Below are 21,466 nucleotides of genomic sequence, written 5' to 3'. Positions count from 1 at the left end.
GGTTAATCCTCTGCCTGAGGTGCCGGCAACCCACATGGACGCCGGCTCTAGTCCTGGCTGCACCTCTTCTCTCTGCTGTGGCCTGGGAAAGCAGTGGAGGATGGCCTTGGGCCCCTGCACCCACATGGGAGACCTGGAGGAGGCACCTGGTTCTTAGCTTTGGATCAGTGCAGCTCCGGCCATTGTGGCCATTTTGGGGGTGAACCAATAGAAGGAAGATCTTTCTCTCTGTCTCTCTCTCTCACTGTCTGTAACTCTGTCAAATCAATAAAAAAAAATCTTAAAAAAAGAAAGTTATGCTTTGAGTTCTGTATCTGCAGGATTTCTTCTAACAACTCGAGGAAGCCAAATGTTATTAGAGGAGATCAAAATGCACACAGAAATTCATTTAACTCTAAGTGATTTTTGGTTTTTAAAATGTATTTATTTGAGAGAGACAGAGAGAGAGAGAGAGAGAGAGAGAGAGAGAGAGAGAGGATGCATATCAGCTGCTTTACTCTCCAAATGTGTGCAATAGCCTGGGCTGGGCTGGGCTGGACCAAGCTGAAGCTGGGAACCAGGAACTCCCTCCAGGTCTCCTACATGGGTGGAAGGAACCCACGTAAGTTACTTGAGCCACACTGCCACCTCCCACTGTTTACATTACAGGAAGCTTGGATTTAGGAGCCAGAGGGAGGCATTGAATCCAGGCACTCTAATATGGGCTGCAGGCATTTTAACTTTAAAAAAATTGTTTCTTTGAAAGGGAGACAGAAAGAGAGAGAGAGAGAGAGAGAGAGAGAGAGACAGAGAGAGAGAGAGAGAGAGAAATGAGTCAGAAACAAAGACAGTGATCTTCCACCTGCTTGTTGACTCCCCAGATTCCCACAAAATCACCAGGGCTGGGCAAGGCCAAATCCAGGAACTTGTTATTCAATCCAGTGCTCCCACATGGTGGCAGGAACTCAATTACTTGAGCAATCATCATTGCATCCCAGGGCATGCTGAAACTGGGAGTGGAGCTAGAGGCAGCTGTAACCCCTTGGCCAAAAGCCCACCTGATTTCACGCTACATTATTGATTGCAGTCCTCAAATGGACATTAATAGATCAGCAGTCCTGCTATGCTATCACTTCCCCACCCCCAGAGATAACTATTTCCTATTTTCTCCTCTCCTCCCAAACCTTGCTCCTCCCAGCCTCTGCCCTTAGCTTTGGCTGATAGCCTCACATTACCCATCATTAAGAAGATATGTAGGCTGGGGGGCTGGCCCCGTGGTGCAGTAGGTTAATCCTCCACCTGCGGGCATCCCATATGGGCACCGGTTCTAGTCCCAGCTGCTCTTCTTCCAATCCAGCTCTCTGCTATGGCCTGGGAAAGCAGTAGAAGATGGCCCAAGTCCTTGGGCCCCTGCACCTGCACTGGGAGACAGGGAAGAAGCTCCTGGCTCCTGGCTTTGGATTGGCGCAGCTCCAGCTGTTGCAGCCATTTGGGGAATGAACCGATGAAAGGAAGACCTTTCTCTCTGTCTCTCCCTCTCACTTTCTGTAACTCTACCTCTCAAATGAATAAATAAAAATCTTGCGGTGCCAGCATCCCATATGGGCACCGATTCATGTCCCGGCTGCTCCTCTTATGACCCAGTGTTCTGCGTATGGCCTTGGAAGATGGCCCAATTGCTTGGGCCCCTTGGACCTGTGTGGGTAGACCCGAAAGAAGCTCCCAGCTCCTGGCTTCAGATTGTCTCAGCTCCAGCTGTTGCAGCCATTTGGGGAGTGACCCAGCGGATGGAAGACCCCCTCCCTCTCTGTAACTCTGCCTCTCAAATAAATAAATAAATCTTAAGGAAAAAAAGATATGTAAGTAGGGGTCAACATTGTGGCATAGCGGGTAAAGCCACTGCCGTGACACTGGCATCCCCTTCTTATCCTGGCTACCCTACTCCTAATCTATCTAAATTTCTGCTAATGTACCTGGGAAAGCAACGGAGGATTGCCCAAGTGCTTGGGCCCCTGCACCCACTTGGGAGACTCAGAGAAGCTCTGCACTCCTGGCTCAGCCCCAGCCATTATGGAGTGAACCAGTGAATGGAAGATCTGTCTCTTTCTGTCTCTCTTCCATTCTCTGTAATTCTGCCTTTCAAATAAATAAAAAGAATAAATACTTAAAAATTAAAAAAAAACAATAATACAAGAGACTTCAAAACATTTGAAGAAAATGGAATTAAAAGATAAGTTTGTTTTGGTACAACATTTTTGGAATCTATGCATAGTTTCTTCATAATATGTATTTTCCATCAACTTTTTGGAGACCCCGGTAAACACATTCAAATGGGAGTCTCCTTATTTTACCACCAAATCTATACTCCTCCTTACATCCAGTTTCTTCTTCTGGTTTATCACGTGCAATAACTCTCCTTTATTATTATTATTATTTTTTATTTATTTTTTAGAAAGGTCTTCCTTTTTGCCGTTGGTTCAGCTGCGACCGGTGCATCGCGCTGATCCGAAGCCAGGAGCCAGGTGCTTCTCCTGGCCTCCAATGCGGGTGCAGGGCCCAAGGACTTGGGCCATCCTCCACTGCCTTCCTGGGCCATAGCAGAGAGCTGGCCTGGAAGAGGGGCAACCGGGATAGAATCCGGCGCCCCAACCAGGGGTAGAACCCGGTGTGCCAGCGCCGCAAGGCGGAGGATTAGCCTGTTAAGCCACGGCGCAGGCCAATAACTGTCTCTTGTCATGTCAGAGACCTGACCTTCCCTTTCTGCTTTCTTTTTTTTTTTTTAAGAATGATTTTATTTCTTTGGAAGAGTTACAGAGAGAGGTAGAGCCAGAGAGAGAGGTCTTCCATTCTGCAGTTTCACTCCCCAAATGACCCGAATGGCCAGAGCTGAGCTGATCCGAAACCAGGAGCCAGGAGCCTCTTCCAGGTCTCCCACATGGGTGCAGGGGCCCAAGTGCTTGGGCCATCTTATACTGCCTTCCCAGGCCATAGCAGAGAGCTGGATTGGAAGTGGAGCAGCTGGGACTCGAACCGGTGCCCATATGGGATGCTGGCGCTGCAGGCTGGGGTTTTAACCCTCTACACCACAGCGCTGACCCCCCTTTCTGCTTTCAACCTCTCACTCATTCCTGGACTTCCTGCCTTCCATTACTTCCATCTCTCCTGCATTGTTAGTTTCTCCTCTTTTGGGCCATTCCCAACAATGCATGCATGCACTTTATTAGCTACCAGCTGAAAGAGCGCCACTTGAATTCTACAATCTTTGCCTGCTACTACCTATTTCTCTGATCCTTTCCTAGCGAAATTTCACTAAAGACCTCATGTTGTCAAATCCAACTTGTCTTTTCTGCAACATAAGACAGTCCACCAGAACCTCCTTGAAACATGTCTATTTCTTCTTGGTTGCCTTTCCTGGCCTCTAAATGTTGAAGTTCTCCAAACTTGTAGACCCAAATGGTTCCTTGTCATCTTTACTTGATTATCTAGCGGGCACCCCATATCGAACACATCCAAAACACAATCTTGATCTTTTTTCCTTCCAATTTTGTTCTTTCTCCCACTTTACCCCAACTCAGTACAACCAGCTGTTACTGAACTAGAAAGCTGAGAATCCTCCCTTTCCCTCACCTCTTCTACACTCATCTACAGTGGAATACTATTGTTTCTAACTTCAACATGTATCTTGGTGGTGGGTGGGTGTTTGCTATAGCAGTTAGACGCTGCTTAGGATGCTTGCATCCCATACTGGGATTCAAGTCCCAGCTCTGCTTCTGATTCCAACTTCCTGCTATTGCACATCCTGGGATACAGTAGGTGATGGCTCAAGTATTTGGCTTCCTGCCACCTATGTTGGAGACCCAGATTGAGTTCCAGGCTCCTGCCCCTGATCTGACTGTTGTAGGCATTTGGGGATGAAAGATATCATTCTGTCTGTTTCTCTGCCTTTAAAATAAAATGGAAAAAATAAAGTGAAAATAAATTTAAAAAATTATCTCTGTCACCATGATATCTAACCTTCACCAAGTCACTGTTGTCTCCTTTCTGAAATATTTTTATTGGTTTTAAAGATTTATCTATTTATTTAAAAGGCAAAGAGAGAGAGAGAGAGAGAGAGAGAGAGAGAATCTTCCATCCGCTATTTCATTCCCCCAAATAGCTGCAGTGGCTGGGGCTGGTCCAAGCTGAACCCAGGAGCTGGAAACTCCATCATGGACTCCCACATGGGTGGCAGGGACACAAACACTTGAGCCATCTTCTGCTGTCTTTCCAGGTGCATTTGCAGGGAGCTGGATTGGAAGAAGAGCATCTGAGGCTGGAACTGGAGCTCATATGGGATGCTGGTGCCACAGGTGGCAGCTTAACCTGCTGAGTCACAATGCTGGCCCCATGAAATATTTTTAAATACATTTTAATTTTCAATTAACACATTGTAATTATACATATTTATAGGGCACAGTGTGACTTTTTGAAGATATATATATATATTTAAAATTATCTATTTATTTGAAAGTCAGGGTTATAGGAAGAGGGAGAGACAGAAAGAGAGAGATCTTCCATCTGCTGGTTCACTCCCCTTGTGACTGCAACAACCAGGGCTGAGCCAGGAGTTTCATCCGGGTCTCCCACATAGGTGGCAGGGGCCCAAGTACTTGGGCCATCTTGCACTGCTTTCCCAGGTCATTAGCAGGAACTAATGTGGGACACCTAGTGAAACAGGGGAAGTGAAATAGCAAATCAAAGATCTTTCTCTCTCTGACTTTCAAGTAAATAAATCAATCTTAATTTTAAACATGCCATTAGCAGGGACTGGAAGTGGAGCAGCCAGGACTTGAACCAGCACCCATATGGGATGCCGGCATTGCAGGCAGTGGCTTTACCACTATGCCAGCCCCACAGTGTGACATTTTAACACATATATCCAATGTGTAATGATCAGATCAGGGTAATTGGCATATCCTTCCACCTTAAGACATGTTTCATTTCTCTGTGTTGGGAATATTCAAAATTGTACTGTTGCAATAGCTTCCCAATGGTCTTCCTGCTTCCATTTTTGCCCTCTATAATTCCTTTTCACTATAGTAGCCAAAGTGGTTTTTTTTAAAAGTACATCAAGGCATGTTTGGGTTCGAATCTTAGCTCTGGCTACTGACAACAATTCCAGTGGGATGGTAGGGCTCTCCCTATGTATGTCTGCTTCTCTTTCTCTCTCTCTCTCTCTCTCTCTCCTTTTTTTAAAAAATATTTATTTATTTATCTGAAGTCAGAGTTAGAAAGTGAGGGAGAGGGAGAGGGAGAGGGATAGGGAGAAGGAGAGAGAGAGAGAGAGAGAGAGAGAGAGGGAGAGATCTTCCATCTGCTGGTTCACTCCCCAGCTGGCTACAATGGCCAGGGCTGGGGGCAGGCTGAAGCCAGGATCCAGGAGCTCCCATGTGGGTGTAGGGACTCAAGCACTTGGGCCATCCTCCATTGCTTTCCCAGGCACATTATCAGAAAGCTGGATTGGAAGTGGAGCAACTGGGACTCGAACTGGCACCCATATGGGATGCTGATACTGCAGATAGTGGCTGAACCTGGTGAGCCACAATACCAGCTCAGTGTCTGTCTCGCTCTCTTTTCTCTGCCTCATGAATAAATAAATGTTCATGGGGGAAAAAATGGCATTGGAAGGAGTTTATTTAAAAACAAAAAAGAAAAAAAATGAAAAGCACATCATTTAATTCCCCTGCATAGAACATTTTCTGTTGCATTAAAAAGAATAATCAAACTTTTTGCCATGACCCCAAAGCCCTGGCCTGTATCATTCTCTCATCTCCTATGCATCTTTCCTGCTCACACCTGGCCTTTGTGCTTGTTGTTCTCTTTTCTTGGAAGCTTCTTCTTCTTTGGTGTCTCCATCTCCTCCTTCTGAGCACAACTCAATTGTTATATCCTCTGAAATATTTTCTCTGCCACCCCTTTATTTATTTATTTTTTGACAGGCAGAGTGGACAGTGAGAGAGAGAGTCAGAGAGAAAGGTCTTCCTTTACCGTTGGTTCACCCTCCAATGGCCGCCACGGCTGGCGCGCTGCGGCCGGCACATTGCGCTGATCCAAAGGCAGGAGCCAGGTGCTTCTCCTGGTCTCCCATGGGGTGCAGGGCCCAAGCACTTGGGCCATCCTCCACTGCACTCCCGGGCCATAGCAGAGAGCTGGACTGGAAGAGGGGCAACTGGGACAGAATCCGGTGCCCCGACCGGGACTAGAACCCGGGGTGCCGGCACTGCAGGCAGAGGATTAGCCTATTGAGCCGCGGCACCGGCCTGCCACCCCTTTAAAAATTGCTCCTCTGGGGCTGACACTGTGGTGTAGTGGTTAAAGCCATCTGCTGCAATGCTGGCATCCCATATGGGCACTGGTTCAAGTCCTGGCTGAAACTCCTGGCTCCAGATAGGCCCAGCTAGAGCCATTGTGGCCATCTGGAGAGTGAACCAGCAGATGGAAGACTCTCTCTCTCTCTCCCTCTGCCTCCCTGTAACTCTGTCTTTTAAATAAATAAGATATTTTTAAAAATTTATTTATTTATTTTCAAGGCGGAGCTACACAGAGAGAGGAGGGAGGGAGAGAGAGAGAGAGAGAGAGAGAGAGAGAGAGAGAGAGATCATCCATCCAATGGATCACTCCCCAACTCCGCAATGGCTGGAGCTGAGCCGATCCGAAGCCAGGAGCCTCTTCTGAGCCTCCCAGGCAGGTGCAGGGGTTCAAGGACTTGGGCCATCTTCTACTGCTTTCTCAGGCCACAGCAGAGAGCTGGATTGGAAGAAGAGCAGCTGGGACTAGAACCGGTGCCCATATGGGATGCTGGCACTTCAGGCCAGGGCATTAACCCATTGCGCCACACAGCCATCCCCAATAAGTAAAATCTTTAAAAATGAGAAAAAAAAACACCTGTTCCTCCCTCCTTTCTTATCTTCACACAAATGTAAGCCATATGAAAGCAGAGGTGGGGGGCGGCGCTGTGGTGCGGTGGGTTAACACCCTGGCCTGAAGATCCACTGTCCCATATGAGCGCTGATTCGAGACCCGGATACTCCACTTCTGATCCAGATCTCTGCTATGGTCTGGGAAAGCAGTAGAAGATGGCCCAAGTGCTTGGGCCCCTGCACCCGCGTTGGAGACCTGGAAGAAGCTCCTGGCTCCTGGCCTCGGATCTGCGCAGCCCTGGCTGTTGTGGCCAATGGGGGAGTGAACCAGCGGATGGAAGAGTCTCTCTCTCTCTCTCTTTCTCTGCCTCCTCTCTCTGTGTAACTCTGGCTTTCAAATACATAAATAATAAATCTTAAAAAAAAGAAAAGAAAGCAGAGGTGTTTTCTGTCTTGTTGGCTTCCCAGTGCTTAGTACAGTGCCCAGTATATGGTCAGGGCTCCGTCAATGTTTGCTGAATGAATGAATGAGTGAGACAGTTTCTCTGAGGATCGGAGGGCACTGTACCTTGGTGCGGGGATTCGGACTGGTGTGAAAGATAAACTATACTGCCCAGTCAAGTGGCAACTTTTTTCAGACTATTGCAATAAGTAGCCCATAGACTATGGGGCAAAGAGAGAAAGGTTGACAACCGGAGAGTTTTCTGGCTCCATGAGGAAGGATGATGACTGGTCTTATCTGAGTCACTGAGCAAAGAAAAAGATGCAGTCTGTGAGAACAGTGAGAGCCTTGGAGGCAAGCTCTTTCTCACGGCTCGGCTGGAAAGGGTGGGTGTTTTCAACAGTGGCTGTTTTCCAGGAACATAAGGCTCAGATACATTTCACCAGTCACTGGTCATCTCAATTTCCTGATGGTGCCTTAGTGTAGATAGTCCATTCTGATAGGTCACTTGGGGGTCTAGACTTGGGTTCAATCTGAGCAAACTGAGGGGACCATCACTGGGTATCATGGCAGGTCAGTCTGGGGTCTGAGACTGGAATATTCCATCTTGACACCTCAGTTTGGCAGGATTCATTTCAGCGAACTCTACTTGGGAATTTTCCTCTGTCAAACTCATTTTGGGGGCTATGGGGTACTCTATCTCCTAGGCACAGTCAAGGGGCTCACTCTGGATGTGATTGGCTGGTACTCTATCCAGGGGTTCATTCTGGGTTGGGTAGTATGACTTCCATTTTGTAGGGCTCAGTGTACAACAGCAGAGTGGGAACTTGAAACTTGATTCTGCCAACCAAGTCTTTTGTACACAGCCCTGGAGCTTCCTCGAGGGGCTCAGGCAGTGTTTTTTTGGGAACACAATTTTGGGGGTCTGGTCTAGAACCTACTTGGGCCACCTGATCTATGGCAGTTTGTTTAGCAGCTCAGGCACTGGCAGCTTAGTAGCTGGGCTCATCTGTCAGTCAGGAGCTCTGTCTGGATCACTCACTGTTGGGTGCTCACCACTGGAATTCAGACTTAGAATGCTGAATTATGTGGCTCAGACGTCAGCCCGTTCAAGAGGGCTCAAATGGCATCAGACATGATGGCATGTGACAGAAAACCACCAAATAATGACACGTGAAACAGGATAGAAGCCTCAATTTCTCTTTTATAAAAACGAGTCCAAGGAAAAACCCTTTCTTTTTTTTTAAAGATGAATTTTATTTATTTGAAAGGCAGAGTTATAGAGAGAGTGGAGAGACAGAGAGGTTAGGGAGGAAGGGAGGGAGGGAGAGAGAGAAAGAGAGAAAGAGAGAGAGAGGGAGAGGGAGAGAGAGAGAGAGAGGTCTTCCATCTGCTGGTTCACTCCCCAAATGTCCACAATGGCTAGGACTGAGCCAGGTGGAAACCAGGAGTCAAAGCTTCATTCAGGTCCCCAAGTGCATGCAGAGGCCCAATCACTTGGACCATCTCCTGCTGCTTTCCCAGGCACACTACCAGGGAACTGGATCAGAAGTAGAGTACCCTGGCCTCAAACTGGCACCCACATGGGAAGCCAGGGTTGCGGGCAGAGGCCTAACCTGTTACACCACATTGCCAGCCTCAGGGGGATTATTCTTCAGTCATTATTTTTGTAGACAATCCAGAAGCTTATTCTGGGGCATTTACCCTGGAGACTCAGTCTTGGGAGGTTAATTCTATGCTAATATAGCCTAAGGTTTGGAGAGTGGGGATTCAAGCAGGTGGCCATTCTAGGGTTCACCTGGTTTGTCTCTTCGAAATGAGTCTGCGGCTCAGAATAGAGAATTAGTTTGGGGCTGATGTTGCATATTTCTGTTAGCCGTCACAGAGCATACCGAACACCAGAGTAAGGGAAAGAGTTTATTGGGGGAAACCCAGCAGACTGGAGGGGAGGGACGAAGAAGGATAAGAGAGAGAAAGAGTATAAGAGAGAGAGGGACAGAGGAGAGGAGCTAGTGAGGAGAGAAGATAGAGCAGAGAGAAGAGAGAAGCCAAGAGAGCCACGTGTTCAGGAACAGGTCCTTCTAAAACTTTCCCGAGGGCGGGCAGGGAAGCAGGAGCAGCGAATCCCATTAGGATGGGGGTGGGGCTTGACCACAGTGGTTGGGCCACGGCTGCGGCTGCGGGGGCTAGAGCCTGGAATGTAAATCAGGGTGTCGATTGCGCCATAGATAATGCTGTGCCAGTTTCCTAACAGCTGAGACCCTGGAGCCACATCTAGAGCAACGGTTCTCAAGCTGTACGCTCATTCCAGGGATGAGAATTGAGGCAGCTCACAGCCTCATGCCCAGCAATTTCTGTTAACCCTGAGAAGCAGACACCAGGATGGCATTAAGTGTACAAGGGGTGTTTGTTAGAAGACATGTTCACAAGAGAAAATGGAAAGGTTGCATGGAAGGCTGGGATTGCCGTCACCATGTGAGGCAGTCTGACCCAAAACTCCAGAGGGAGGGAAGCTTGGGTGAGACTCTTCTAGAAAGGATTGGCTAAGCTCTTCAGGTTCCTGAAGCGGGATGGATTTCAGAATAGAAGCTGTGATTCTCGAACAATTACATCCCATGTAGTTTACGGTCTGTGGGATGGAGTCTCGGGGCTCCCAGCAGTGAGTGCTGGCAAGTTCCTCTGGAGATCTCTCTAAGGCTCATGCTGGATGTGTCACCTTAGGGTTCAGGCATTAGGCTTTCAGTCTGGGGGAAATTGTTCCCAAATGTGTGTTTAGTCTGTACGTTCAGTGTGTGTGGAAGGGAATGAGTCTGTGGCCTCAGCGTGTGAAGGGTCCTTCTAGAATGCAACATGAGATCACTTGCAAGATCAATCCCTACATCCCTTTGAGGAGCTAAGTTTGTGTGGCTGATCCTGTTGCTCTATCTAGAAGCTCACTATGGAGACATGACTTTCAGTGTTTAGATGGTGATAGGTCACTCTATTTAATTTAATGTATTTGAAAGGGTTAGAGGGAAGGAGGGAGAGAGAGATTGAGAGAGAGAGACTTGGATCATCCTGCGCTGCTTTCCCAGGCATGTTAACAGGGAGCTGGACCAGAAGCAGAACAGCCAAGACTCAATCTGGGCCCATATGGGATGTGGAAGCTGTAGGCAGTGGCTTAACCCATTGTGCCACAATGTTGACCCTTGTAATCTAATTTTTAAAAATGTTTTATTTAATTTTGTTTGAGAAGGAGAGAGAGAGAGAGAACGCACTCTCCCATCTGCTGCTTCAGTCCCCAAATGCCTGCAACTGCTGTGGCGTGGCTAGGCTAAAACTGGGAACTCAAGGCGGGTCTTCCTCACTGTTAATGACCCTAGGTTCCTTGGCTCACTTTCAAAGATAAATTGACAAGAGGTCCAAGTGCTACCAGGCAAGGTTTATTGCAGGCTTATGCTGAAACACAAGGGAGACAGCACAGTGGGAAGAGAGCCATGGATGGGCTCTCTGACTGGAGTTGAACAGGTGTTTTTACGGGGTTGGAGTGAAAGGGCAGTTCCATCTCGGCATACAGCACTTTCATCTGCACCTGGCCTGGAGTTCTGGCTCATCTCCCTTGGCACACACTTCTATAGTTTGCACTCCGATTGGTCTTTTCTGCAGGTGCTTCATTTTTGTGGGATTTGTTGCACATGGCATGCTAAAAATGGCACTGTTGTTCACAACCACCACCTCAGAAAAGTAACATGAGTCTCAGTGGGGTATTTTGTTATGTGCGCAGGTTGGGGAAGTCCCTTAACAGGGAAGCAGGGAGGACTTTCATGGTTAGAGTCTCAACACTCCTGTTCCTGACTGGTTTGGATCTGGAGATGGATACAAAATCAAGTCAGGAGACGGATATATGTCAGAGGCAGGAGGGATTTGATTTACTCAATGTGAGTGCAGTTTCTATCCTGTCTCATCATGGGTTGCAGGAACCCAACTACTAGAGACATTTCCACTACCACCCAAGCTCTGCATTAGCAGGAAGCTGGAATCAGGAGCCGGAGCTGGGTATTGAACCCAAGTACTCTGATGTGGGATGCAGATGACTTAACTGCTATGCCAAAAGCTGACTCCTATTTTTGTAATATTTTCATAACTGTATTTTTCCCAGAAACCTTTTATTTAAGGAATATAAACTTCATGGATTTCATAAATACAACTTTAGGAACATAGTGATTCTTCCCACCATACATGCCTCACACCCACACCCTTCTTCCTCCTCCTTCTCCTATTCTCATTATTATTTTTCACTAAGATCGATTTTCAATTAACTTTATACACATATGATTAACTCTATACTGAGTAAAGAGGTCGACAATTTGTATGGAAAAAACCAGTTGAGACAAGGACTATTCAAAGTCAATGCAACTCAAAGTGTCAATTCCACATTTTAAAAAATATTTATTTATTTGAAAGGCAGAGTTACAGAGACATAGAGGAACAGAGAGAGAGAGAGAGAGGTCTTCCATCCACTGGATCACCCCCCAGGTGGCCGCAGCAGTCAGAGCTGCACCAGTTGAAATCCAGGAGCTGGGAGATTCTTCCGGGTCTCCCACACGGTTGCAGGGTCCCAAGTGCTTGGGCCATCCTCTACTGTTTTCCCAGGCCATAGCAGAGAGCTGGATCAGAAGAGGAGCAGCCGGGTCTCAAACTGGCACCCATATGGTATGCTGGCGCTTCAGGCCAGGGTGTTAACCCGCTGCACCACAGCGCCGGTCCCTATCCTTTCACTTTCAGTCTACATGTATCTCTGTTGGTGAGATGTATTTCTTGCAGGCAGCAAATAGATTGGTTTTGTTTTTTAATCCATTCAGTGAGTCTGTATCTCTTAACTGGAGAGTTGAGGCCATTTACATTTAAATTGACTATGGATAAGTAATGACTTGGTCATGCTATTTTTCCATAAATATTCCCATTGTTTACTTTGGATTTCTGTTGTACTTTTACTGGGAGATTTTCTGCCTTCACCTTCTTTCATAGAGGTGACCGTGTCTCTGTGTTTTTGTGTGTAGCACATCCTTATGCATCTTTTGTAAGGCTGGATGAGTGGTGACAAATTCTTTCAATTTCTGTTTGTTATGGAAGGTCTTTATTTCACCTTCATTCATAAATGACAGCTTTGCGGGGTACAGTATTCTGGGATGATAGCTTTTTTCTCTTAAGACTTGGAATATACCTCTCCATTCTCTCCTATCCTATAGGGTTTCTGATGAGAAGTCTGCTGTGAGTCTAACTGGAGATCCTCTGAAAGTAACTTTGTGTTTCTCTCGTGCACATTTTAGAATCGTTATGTTTTACTATGGAACGTTTTACTACAGTGTATTGTGGTAAAGATCTTTTCTGGTCCTGGCTATTAGGAGTTCTATGTGCTTCTCTTCATCTTCACATTCTGGTATTGAAATGTAGTGCTCTTTTGGGGGCATCATGTTGTCATCTTTACTCTTGTTTCTTCACTTTCCATGTTTATTTTTAGTCATTTGTGGAGATACTTGTTTTTTTTTTCCCCTGTAATGGTTTTTATTTTTGGACTACACCTCTATTATCACCTCTTTCAGTGAATACCCAGAGGCATGTGCTGGGTGTGGCCAGGGAGCTCTGTTCAGTACTTCAGGGTAAAGGGAGTTTTCAAGGTGACACCCAAGTTGGGCGTGGTAAATCTCCTCTTTTTTATTTTATCAGAAGGGAGGTATGATCAACTCTGTTGGCATAGTCTCACACTCACCTCCTCTCCTCCAAGGAGACCAGTGCGTGGGTGCAAGCCCCAGTGTGTACAATATGCATCTGCACTGCCACAAGGACCACACAGAGGACCCCTGCAGTCCTCGGTGTGAGCATGGATCCTGCAGCAGTGACCCTCACCAGAGCCCTGAGCATGCGGAGCCACCCACAGTGACTGCCCAGAGACCCAGCCGTGCTCTGTGACCTCCCACACAGCCACAGTGTCTTCACAGTCCCAGCACACAAGGCTCCCACAGTCATGAGCACCCGGCCCCCTGTCAATTCTCCCAGCCAGACTCAGGCGTCTCCTCTCAGCTGGTTGCTGAGCACACGGACACAAGCTGGCACAGCTGTTACTTATGTCCCAAATGGCGCCTGCTCTCTCTCGGCTAGTTACAGGATGCTGGTGCTGACTGGTCAGGGAGAGAAAAACATACCCCTTTTCCTTACTCTAGGTTATCAGGTACACTGTCCCCCACAGGGTTCCAAGCTGGACTCAAGACAGGCTCTTCCCACAACTTTATCGCCAGTGGCTTGGGCAGTTGCAGTCTGGTCTCACCTCACTCTCCAAAGCTGGTGGGAGGCTCTCGGCTGCTAGGGCCCTGAGTTGTGGGCATCCACACCCTCCACATAGATCCACAGTGCCCCTCTGGCTTGTGTGGAGTTTCCTCTGCCATTTTCTCCCTAGTTCTCCCCTAAGATCGCACTCTCTTCACTTTTTTCTTAAAAGATTTATTTGAAAGTCAGAGTTACATAGAGAGAGGAGAGGCAGAGAGAGAGAGAGAGAGAGAGAGAGAGAGAGAGAGAAAGTATTCAATCCACTGGTTCACTCCCCAATTGGCTGCAATGGCTGGAGCTGCGCCGATCCGAAGACAGGAGCCAGGAGCTTCCTCTGGGTCTCCCACGCAGGTGCAGGGGCCCAAGGACTTGGGCCATCTTCTACTGCTTTCCCAGGCCATAGCAGAGAGCTGGATTGGAAGTGGAGCAGCCGGGTCTTGAACTGGTGCCCAGCGCTTCAGGCCATGGCTTTAACCCACTGTGCCACAGCGCCAGACCCTCTCTCCACTTTTTTAAAACTATCTTCCCCTGGACTAGATCAGTATGCTCCCTCCCTATTCTACCATCTTCTCTTCTCCCATAACTATATTTTAATACAATTTATATCCTTTGTAATCTTGTATTTTATTTTATGCATTTAAAATATTATTCTATGAGGCCAGTGCTGTGGTGTAGCAGAATAAAGCTGCCGCCTGCAGTGCCCACATCCCATATGAGCGCCGGTTCAACTCCTGGCTGCTCCACTTCTGATCCAGCTCTCTGCTATGGCCTGGGAAAGCAGTAGAAGATGGCCCAAGTGCTTGGGCCCCTGTGCCCTCGTGAGAGACCTAGAAGAAGCTCATGGTTCCTGGCTTCAGATCGGTTCTTCTCCGGCTGTTTTGACCATTTGAGGAGTGAACCAGCGGATGGAAGATCTCTCTCTCTCTGTCTTTGCCTCTCTGTCATTCTTTCAAATGATTAAATAAATCTTTAAAAAGAAAAGAAAATATTATTTTGGGTCTGGGCATTGGGTGCAATGATTAAGTAACTGTTTGCGATGCCTGAATCCCATATTGGAGTGCCGGAGTTCAAGTCCTAGCTCCACTTCCAATCCCAACGTCTTGCTAATGTGGACCCCAAGAGCCAGCAGATAATAGCTCAAGGACTCCAGTCCCTGCCACCCACAATGGGAGACCCAGATTGAGTTCTGAATTCCTGGCTTTGGCCTGGCTCAGCCCCAGCTATTGCAGGCATGCGGGTAGTGAACCAGTGGGTAAAAATCTGTTTGTCTCTCTGCCTTTTAGATAAGATGAAAATGAAATAAAAATTAAAAACATTCTGGGAAGGGCTATGTTGGCTTCATCAAAATGTCAGTTGGGTTCAAGGTACAACAAAAGTGAAGACATTTGTTACTTAGGAAATTCAACCTTGAACTTCAGTCTCCAGGCTAAGCCTCTGGGTTCATTCAGAGGTCTTGTTATAGCCTAGAGGGGGATTTTATGTATGGGGATTCCTAGGTGGCCTACTCCTTCTACGTATATTTGAGGCCTCAGACCCTGGGAACTCTGACTGAGGGAATTAACTGCAGAATCATCACTTGGGTCTTTTGTTTATTTTTTAAAAATATTTATTTATTTTAGTTAATTTATTTTAAAATAAAATATTTATTTTATTTGTCTGAAAGGCAGGCCGGGGGGAGAGAGACAGATACCTCCCATCCATTGGTTCACTCCCCAAATGGCTACAATGTCTGGGCCGGGGTGAAGACAGGAGTCGGAGCTTCTTCTGGGTCTCCCATGTGGGTGAAGGCACCCAAGCATTTGGGCCATCTTTTGCTGCTTTCCAAGGTGCATTAACAGGGAGCTGAATCAGAAGTGGAGCAGCAGGACTCCAACCAGCGTCCATGTGGGATGCAGACACTGCAAACAGAGGCTTAACCTTCTATGGCTTAGCACCAGCCTCCTGTTGGGCCTTTTAAAACTCAGTCTAGGTGCCGGCACTGTGGTGTAGCTTGTAGAGCTGCCACCTGCAATGCCAGGATCCAATATGTGTGTGCTCCAGTTCAAGTCCCATCTGCTCCACTTCTGATCCAGCTCCCTGCTAATGTGCCTGGGAAAGCAGTAAAGGGTGGCCCAAGTGCTTGGTTGAGCCCCTGCACCCACATGGGAGACCTGGAGGGGATTCCTGGTTCCTGGCTTGGGATCGACCCAGCTCCAGCCATTGCGGTCATTTGGAAAGTGAACCAGAAGATGGACAATTTTTCTCTCTCTGCCTCTCCCTCCTTGTAAGTTTGCCTTTCAAATAAATAAATACACCTTTAATAAAAAAAATCTAGGGGCCAGTATTGTGGCAAGCTGTTAAGCCTCCACTTGTGACACGAGCACCCCAAATCAGAATGCTGGTTTGATTGAGTCCTGGCTGCTTTACTTCTGATCCAGCTCATTGTTATTGCACCTGGTAAAGATGTGGAAGATGGCCCAAGTGCTTGGTCCTGTGCCACCCACATGGGAGACTAGGATGGAGCTCCTTGGTTTCAGCCTGACCTAGCCCTGATGGTTGTGGCCATTTGGAAAGTAAACCAGCAGATAGAAAAATATCTTTCTCTTTCTCTGTAACTCTGCCTTTCAAATAAATAAGTAAATAATTTTTTAAATAACCCAGTCCAGATTGCTGGGTCTACAGAAATGAGTCTCTGGAGCCCCAGAGGAGCCTGTACCTCTTGAGCTGAGCTTCTCTGTCTAGAAGTACTCATAATTATCACCACATACCTTGCTGTCTTCCCCCTGTGGCATCAGCATATATTGTTTCTTCCGTGTGCAAGGCCCTTTCCTCCTTTTTCCCCTCCAGATTTATTGAACATCACAAAAATCTATAATATACAAGTGGCCTAGATCTGCTGCTTTATAACATGACCCTTACTAAGAACTTGGTTGACACATCCATCCATGCAGTATTAAAAATCAAGTAACTGGGGCTGGTGCTGTGGTGTAGTGAGTAAAACTGCCACCTGCAGTGCCTGCATCCCATATGGGCGTCGGTTTGAGTCCCGGCTGCTCCTCTTCCAATCCAGCTCTCTGCTATGGTCTGGGAAAGCAGTAGAAGTGGCCCAAGTCCTTGGGCCCCTGCACCTGCGTGAGAGACCTGGAAGAGGCTCCTGGCTCCTGGCTTCAGATCGGCGCAGCCCCAGCCATTGCAGTCATCTGGGGAATGAACCAGCGGATGGAAAATCTCTCTCTCTCTCTCTCTCCCTCTCTCTCTCTCTCTCTCTGCTTCTGCCTTTCAAATAAATAAATAAATCTTAAAAAAAAAAAACTCAGGTTCAGCAGCTAATAAAGTGGAACTGGGTTGGAAACCATCTTTCAAGCACAAATTTTTTTAGCTTCAGGGGATGCGGTCCATTGAACAAGTTCCAAGTTTCAGCTTGTGTTCCATCTCTTTGCTTCATCTCCTGGTCTCAGCCCCCATTCTACATGGATCCTTGTTTTTTCCCTCTCTCCCTCCCTCCTCCCCCCTCCCCCCTCTTTCTTTCTTTCTTTCTTACTTTCTTTCCCATAGACTAAGATAAGATGGTGGTAGATGAGGGGGCCGCAGAAGGATGTGGACTGCTCTTACTGTGGCGCTGATCCGTGATTACAGTCTTCAGGTGTGGGCCAGTCTGCACTATGTTTTCCAGATAAATCCTGGTAAGTGAACTGGGGAAGATGATAGAGCAAAAGTCTGAAAGAACCTGTTGTGCTCCTTCAGCTGGAAACGTTTGGCGAATGAATTGTCACATTCAGACTACTGTAAAGATGGGTAAATCTTAGAGGGGAGTTGGGAACATATGCTCCGCAGGTGCACTTGCAGTACTGGAGTTTGTAAACATGAGCAAAGCAGCGTTGGGACCTCAGAGAATCAATATAAGCCACTAAGAGGCAAGGAGAACTCCAATGTTGCAATAAACTCAGAAACCTACACTCAGTGGCTGGTCATTCAGCTGTTAACTCACAGGGAGTAGCGAGAGTGTAGTTACAATTGTTTGGGTTTTGCTTGTGCTGTTTGTTTCTTTAGATTCCATCTCTCTCTCATTTTTTTTTTTTACTAATAAAGTTTGTTTATTTTTCCCCAGAAACCCTTTTATTTAAGGATTACAAACTTCATGCATTTCATAAGTACAACTTTAGGAACAAAGTAATTCTTTCTACCTTACTTGCCCTCCCAACCACACTCCCACCCCTCTGCCACCTCCTTCTCCCATTCCAAATTTTTTTTTACTAATATCTATTTTCAATTAACTTTATATACATATGATGAACTCTATATTAAGTAAAGAGTTCAATAAATTGTATGAGAAAACAAAAAAACCTGTTCCTCATCAGTGGAGACAAGGGATGTTCAGTCATCCCACCTCAAAGTGTCAATTGCACTTCTATAGATTACCTTTTAGGTGCTCTATTAGTTATCACAGGTCAGGGAGAACATATGGTATTTGTCTTTTTGGGACTGGCTTATTTCACTAAGTCTGATATTTCCCAGATTCATCCATTTTGATACAAATGACCAGATTCATTTTTTTCCTGCTGTGTAGTATTCCATGGTGTACATATCCCATAATTTCTTTATCCATTCTTCAGTTGATGGACATCTGGGTTGATTCCATATCTTAGCTATTGTGAATTGAGCTGCAATAAACATGGGGGTGCAGATAACTCTTTCATATGCTGATTTCATTTCCCTTGGGTAAATTCTTCTATGTGTACTTTTTGGTAGAATGGGCAAATCCACTTTGTAAAATATCCTAGCCATGTTATGCTCTTGATAGTGCTTTTTATTTGGAAATTTGGAAGATAAAAGTGACCATACAGGGAAAAAAAATTAAAAAAAATAAAAAGCAAAAATAAAAAGCAACTAACTCTCTGTCTCTCCCTAATTCTGCCTTTCAAATAAAACTTTAAACATTAGAAAATAAAAGGCAACTAACTCTAAAATAATTGGAACAGTGAAAGGTCTAACTCCTGGAATTTGAGTAGTTTTATGAGATAACATGTAGGAACAAGCCCCTGGGACAGGCTGCTAGAGAACTGATAAGAGATGTCAAGAAGCCATGTTGTGCATTGCCACTGGGACCCCATTGTTCCCATTGTCTGATTTTAGACACGCCACAGAATGTCTGTGAGGTCAGTGGTTAGCTTAGCTGCTTGCTAGGCTAGAACAGATATCACTCCAGCATGTGCATCTGATAGGGTTCCACAGTGGTCCAGATTAAGTCCTTGTGAATCCATGCCCAGGTGTCTTCCAGATGCTGCTCCAAGGTTGTCTCCATCCCGCCTGCCATGCACCCCAGCCCAGGACCCTTCCCTCCTTCCTCATTTTAGTAACACATCCACAAGCTCACACGTACAACCCCCAGCCCAGCAAAATACCGCTCCAGTTTTGAGAATCAGCTCAGCCACCACTTCCTCTGAGAAGCCGGTTGCAACCCTCAAAGCTGGATTGGGTGCCTTCTGCTGGACTTCCACAGGCCCTCATGCTCCTTTCTCCCGGAGCATTGCATGGAGATGGATTTGTCATAGAACTAACAAACATTAAGTGTTGGGGCCCCACACTCACACAAGCCACTTCGGAGTCTCTGGTTATTGAGCCCAGTCAATTTGAAGAGTATTTAATATTTGTCACTTCACAGGATAAGTTAACATACCCTGAAATCTTACAGCTCGCATGTAAAAAAAAATCTAGAGAGAGAGTTTCCCAAATTTGATAACAATTTTAAACTTTACATTACAAATAAAGAGTTGTAAATTTGAAACTTTTCTGAACTGCCAATAATAAGAAAAATTGGATTAAGTAGAATTGAAGTCAATTGAATTCTTTTTAAAAACGTAAAGCCATTTTTAGATTGATTTATTTATTTGAAAGTCAGAATTACAGGGGGAGACAGAGAGCTAGAGTGAGAGTGAGAGCAAGAGCGAGAGTGAGAGTGAGAGCGAGAGAGAGATCTTCCATCCGCTGGTCCATTCCCCAAATGGCTACGACAGCCAGGGCTGGGCCAGGCAGAAGCCGGAAGCTTCTTTCAGGTCTCCCATGTGGGTGCAGGGGCCCAAGCACTTGGGCCATTCTCTGCTGCCTTCCCAGGTGCATTAGCAGGGAGCTGGATTGGGAATGGAGCAGCCAGGACTCGAATTGATGCCCATATGGGATGCTGGCACTGCAGATGGCCACTTAACCTACTATGGCACAGCACTGGCTGCTAAAAGCCATTTTTTTAAAAAAAATTTTTATTTATTTGAAAGGCAGAGTGACAGAGAGATTGAGAGAGAGAGAGAGAGAGAGAGAGAGAGAGAGAGGAAAAGAGAGAGAGAGAGCTTTCATCCATTGGTTCACTCCCCAAATGACCACAATAGCCCCCTGGGCCAGGCCACTCAGGAGCCAGGAGCAGCATCTGGGTCTCCCACATGGGTGGCAGGGGACAAAGCATTTGGGCCATCTTCTGCTGCCTTCCCAGGAGCATTAACAGGGCTCTGGATTAGAAGCCAGAGCAGCTGGGACTCGAGCCAACACTCCAGTATGGGATAGCAGCAGTAGCTTAACCTGCTGCACCACATTGCTGGCCCCATTAAAGAGGGCTTGCAAAATTGTATTTACTCAGACCCTGCAAAGCCTAGATTCTCTTTAGGCAGTGATGGTACTCAATGGTCCTTGGACAGTCTGGCATGCCAGACTGTGAGGTCCTTGAGCAACTGACCCAAACTCCTTGACCCAGCACTATTTAGCATAGAGCCAGGTCCACGAATGTCAGTAGTGTTTATTAGCATAGTCCAGTCAAAAGTTTGCAACCTTTGCAGTGTGAGGAAAGTACCTACTACTCCACATTTATAAAAACAGCTTTATTGAAACATTATTTATGTACTGTAAGGAAAGCCATTTGAATATCCAGTTTAATGATTTTTACTCTATTTGCAGAATTAACTATTAGTTTACTAGGGCTACCATAACAAAATACCACAGTCATGGTGACATAAACAACAAAAAATTATTTTGTCACATTGTGGAGGCTACAGGTCTGTGATTAAGGTGTTAGCAGGTTTGGTTTCTTCTGATTTTTTTCCCTTGGCTCTCCCCTTAGCCTTTTTTCTGTGTGCTCACCTAGTCTTCTCTGCATACACCTGTCTGGTACCCCTGTGTCCTAATCGCTTCTTTACAGGGACATCAGTCATCTTGTAATAGGCCCAGCCACATGGCCTCATTTTACCATAATCTCTTCTTCAAAGGCCCTAGATACAGTCACATTCTGAGGTACTGGGGCTAGGACTTCAAACTTGAATATGGGTGGTGGTGGTGGTGGCCACAATGTAGTCCATAACAGCAACCACTACCACATCTGATTTTAGAACATTTTCATCACTCCCCAAAGAAACCTTGGACCTGTTAGGAGACATGCACCATTCCTCTCCCCCCTACAAACCCTGTATAAACATTCATCTATTTTGTATTTTTTTTTTTACTGTTCTACACATTTCATATAAATGGTATACAAAAATACAGTATTTGTATTTTTTGCTGATCAGCAATGATATCCCCTCTTTCATTTTTGATTTCAGTAATTTGAATCTTCTTCCTTCTTTTCTTAGCCAATCTAGCTAAAGGTTTGTAAATTTTGTTGATCTTTCAAATACCTGACTTCTGGCCTCACAGATTTTCTCTATCATTTGCTCTTTTTTTTTTTTAAGATTTATTTATTTATGTGAAAGTCAGAGATACACACAGACAGAAGGAGAGGCAGAGAGAGAGAGGTCTTTCATCCGCTGGTTCACTCCCCAATTGGCCGCAATGGCTGGAGCTGTGCCGATCTGAAACCAGGAGCCAGGAGCTTCTTCTGGGTCTCCCA

This window comes from Lepus europaeus, chromosome X (genome assembly GCF_033115175.1).
Source record: "Lepus europaeus isolate LE1 chromosome X, mLepTim1.pri, whole genome shotgun sequence".
Classification (NCBI taxonomy): domain Eukaryota; kingdom Metazoa; phylum Chordata; class Mammalia; order Lagomorpha; family Leporidae; genus Lepus; species Lepus europaeus.
This window is presented reverse-complemented; position numbering follows the sequence as displayed.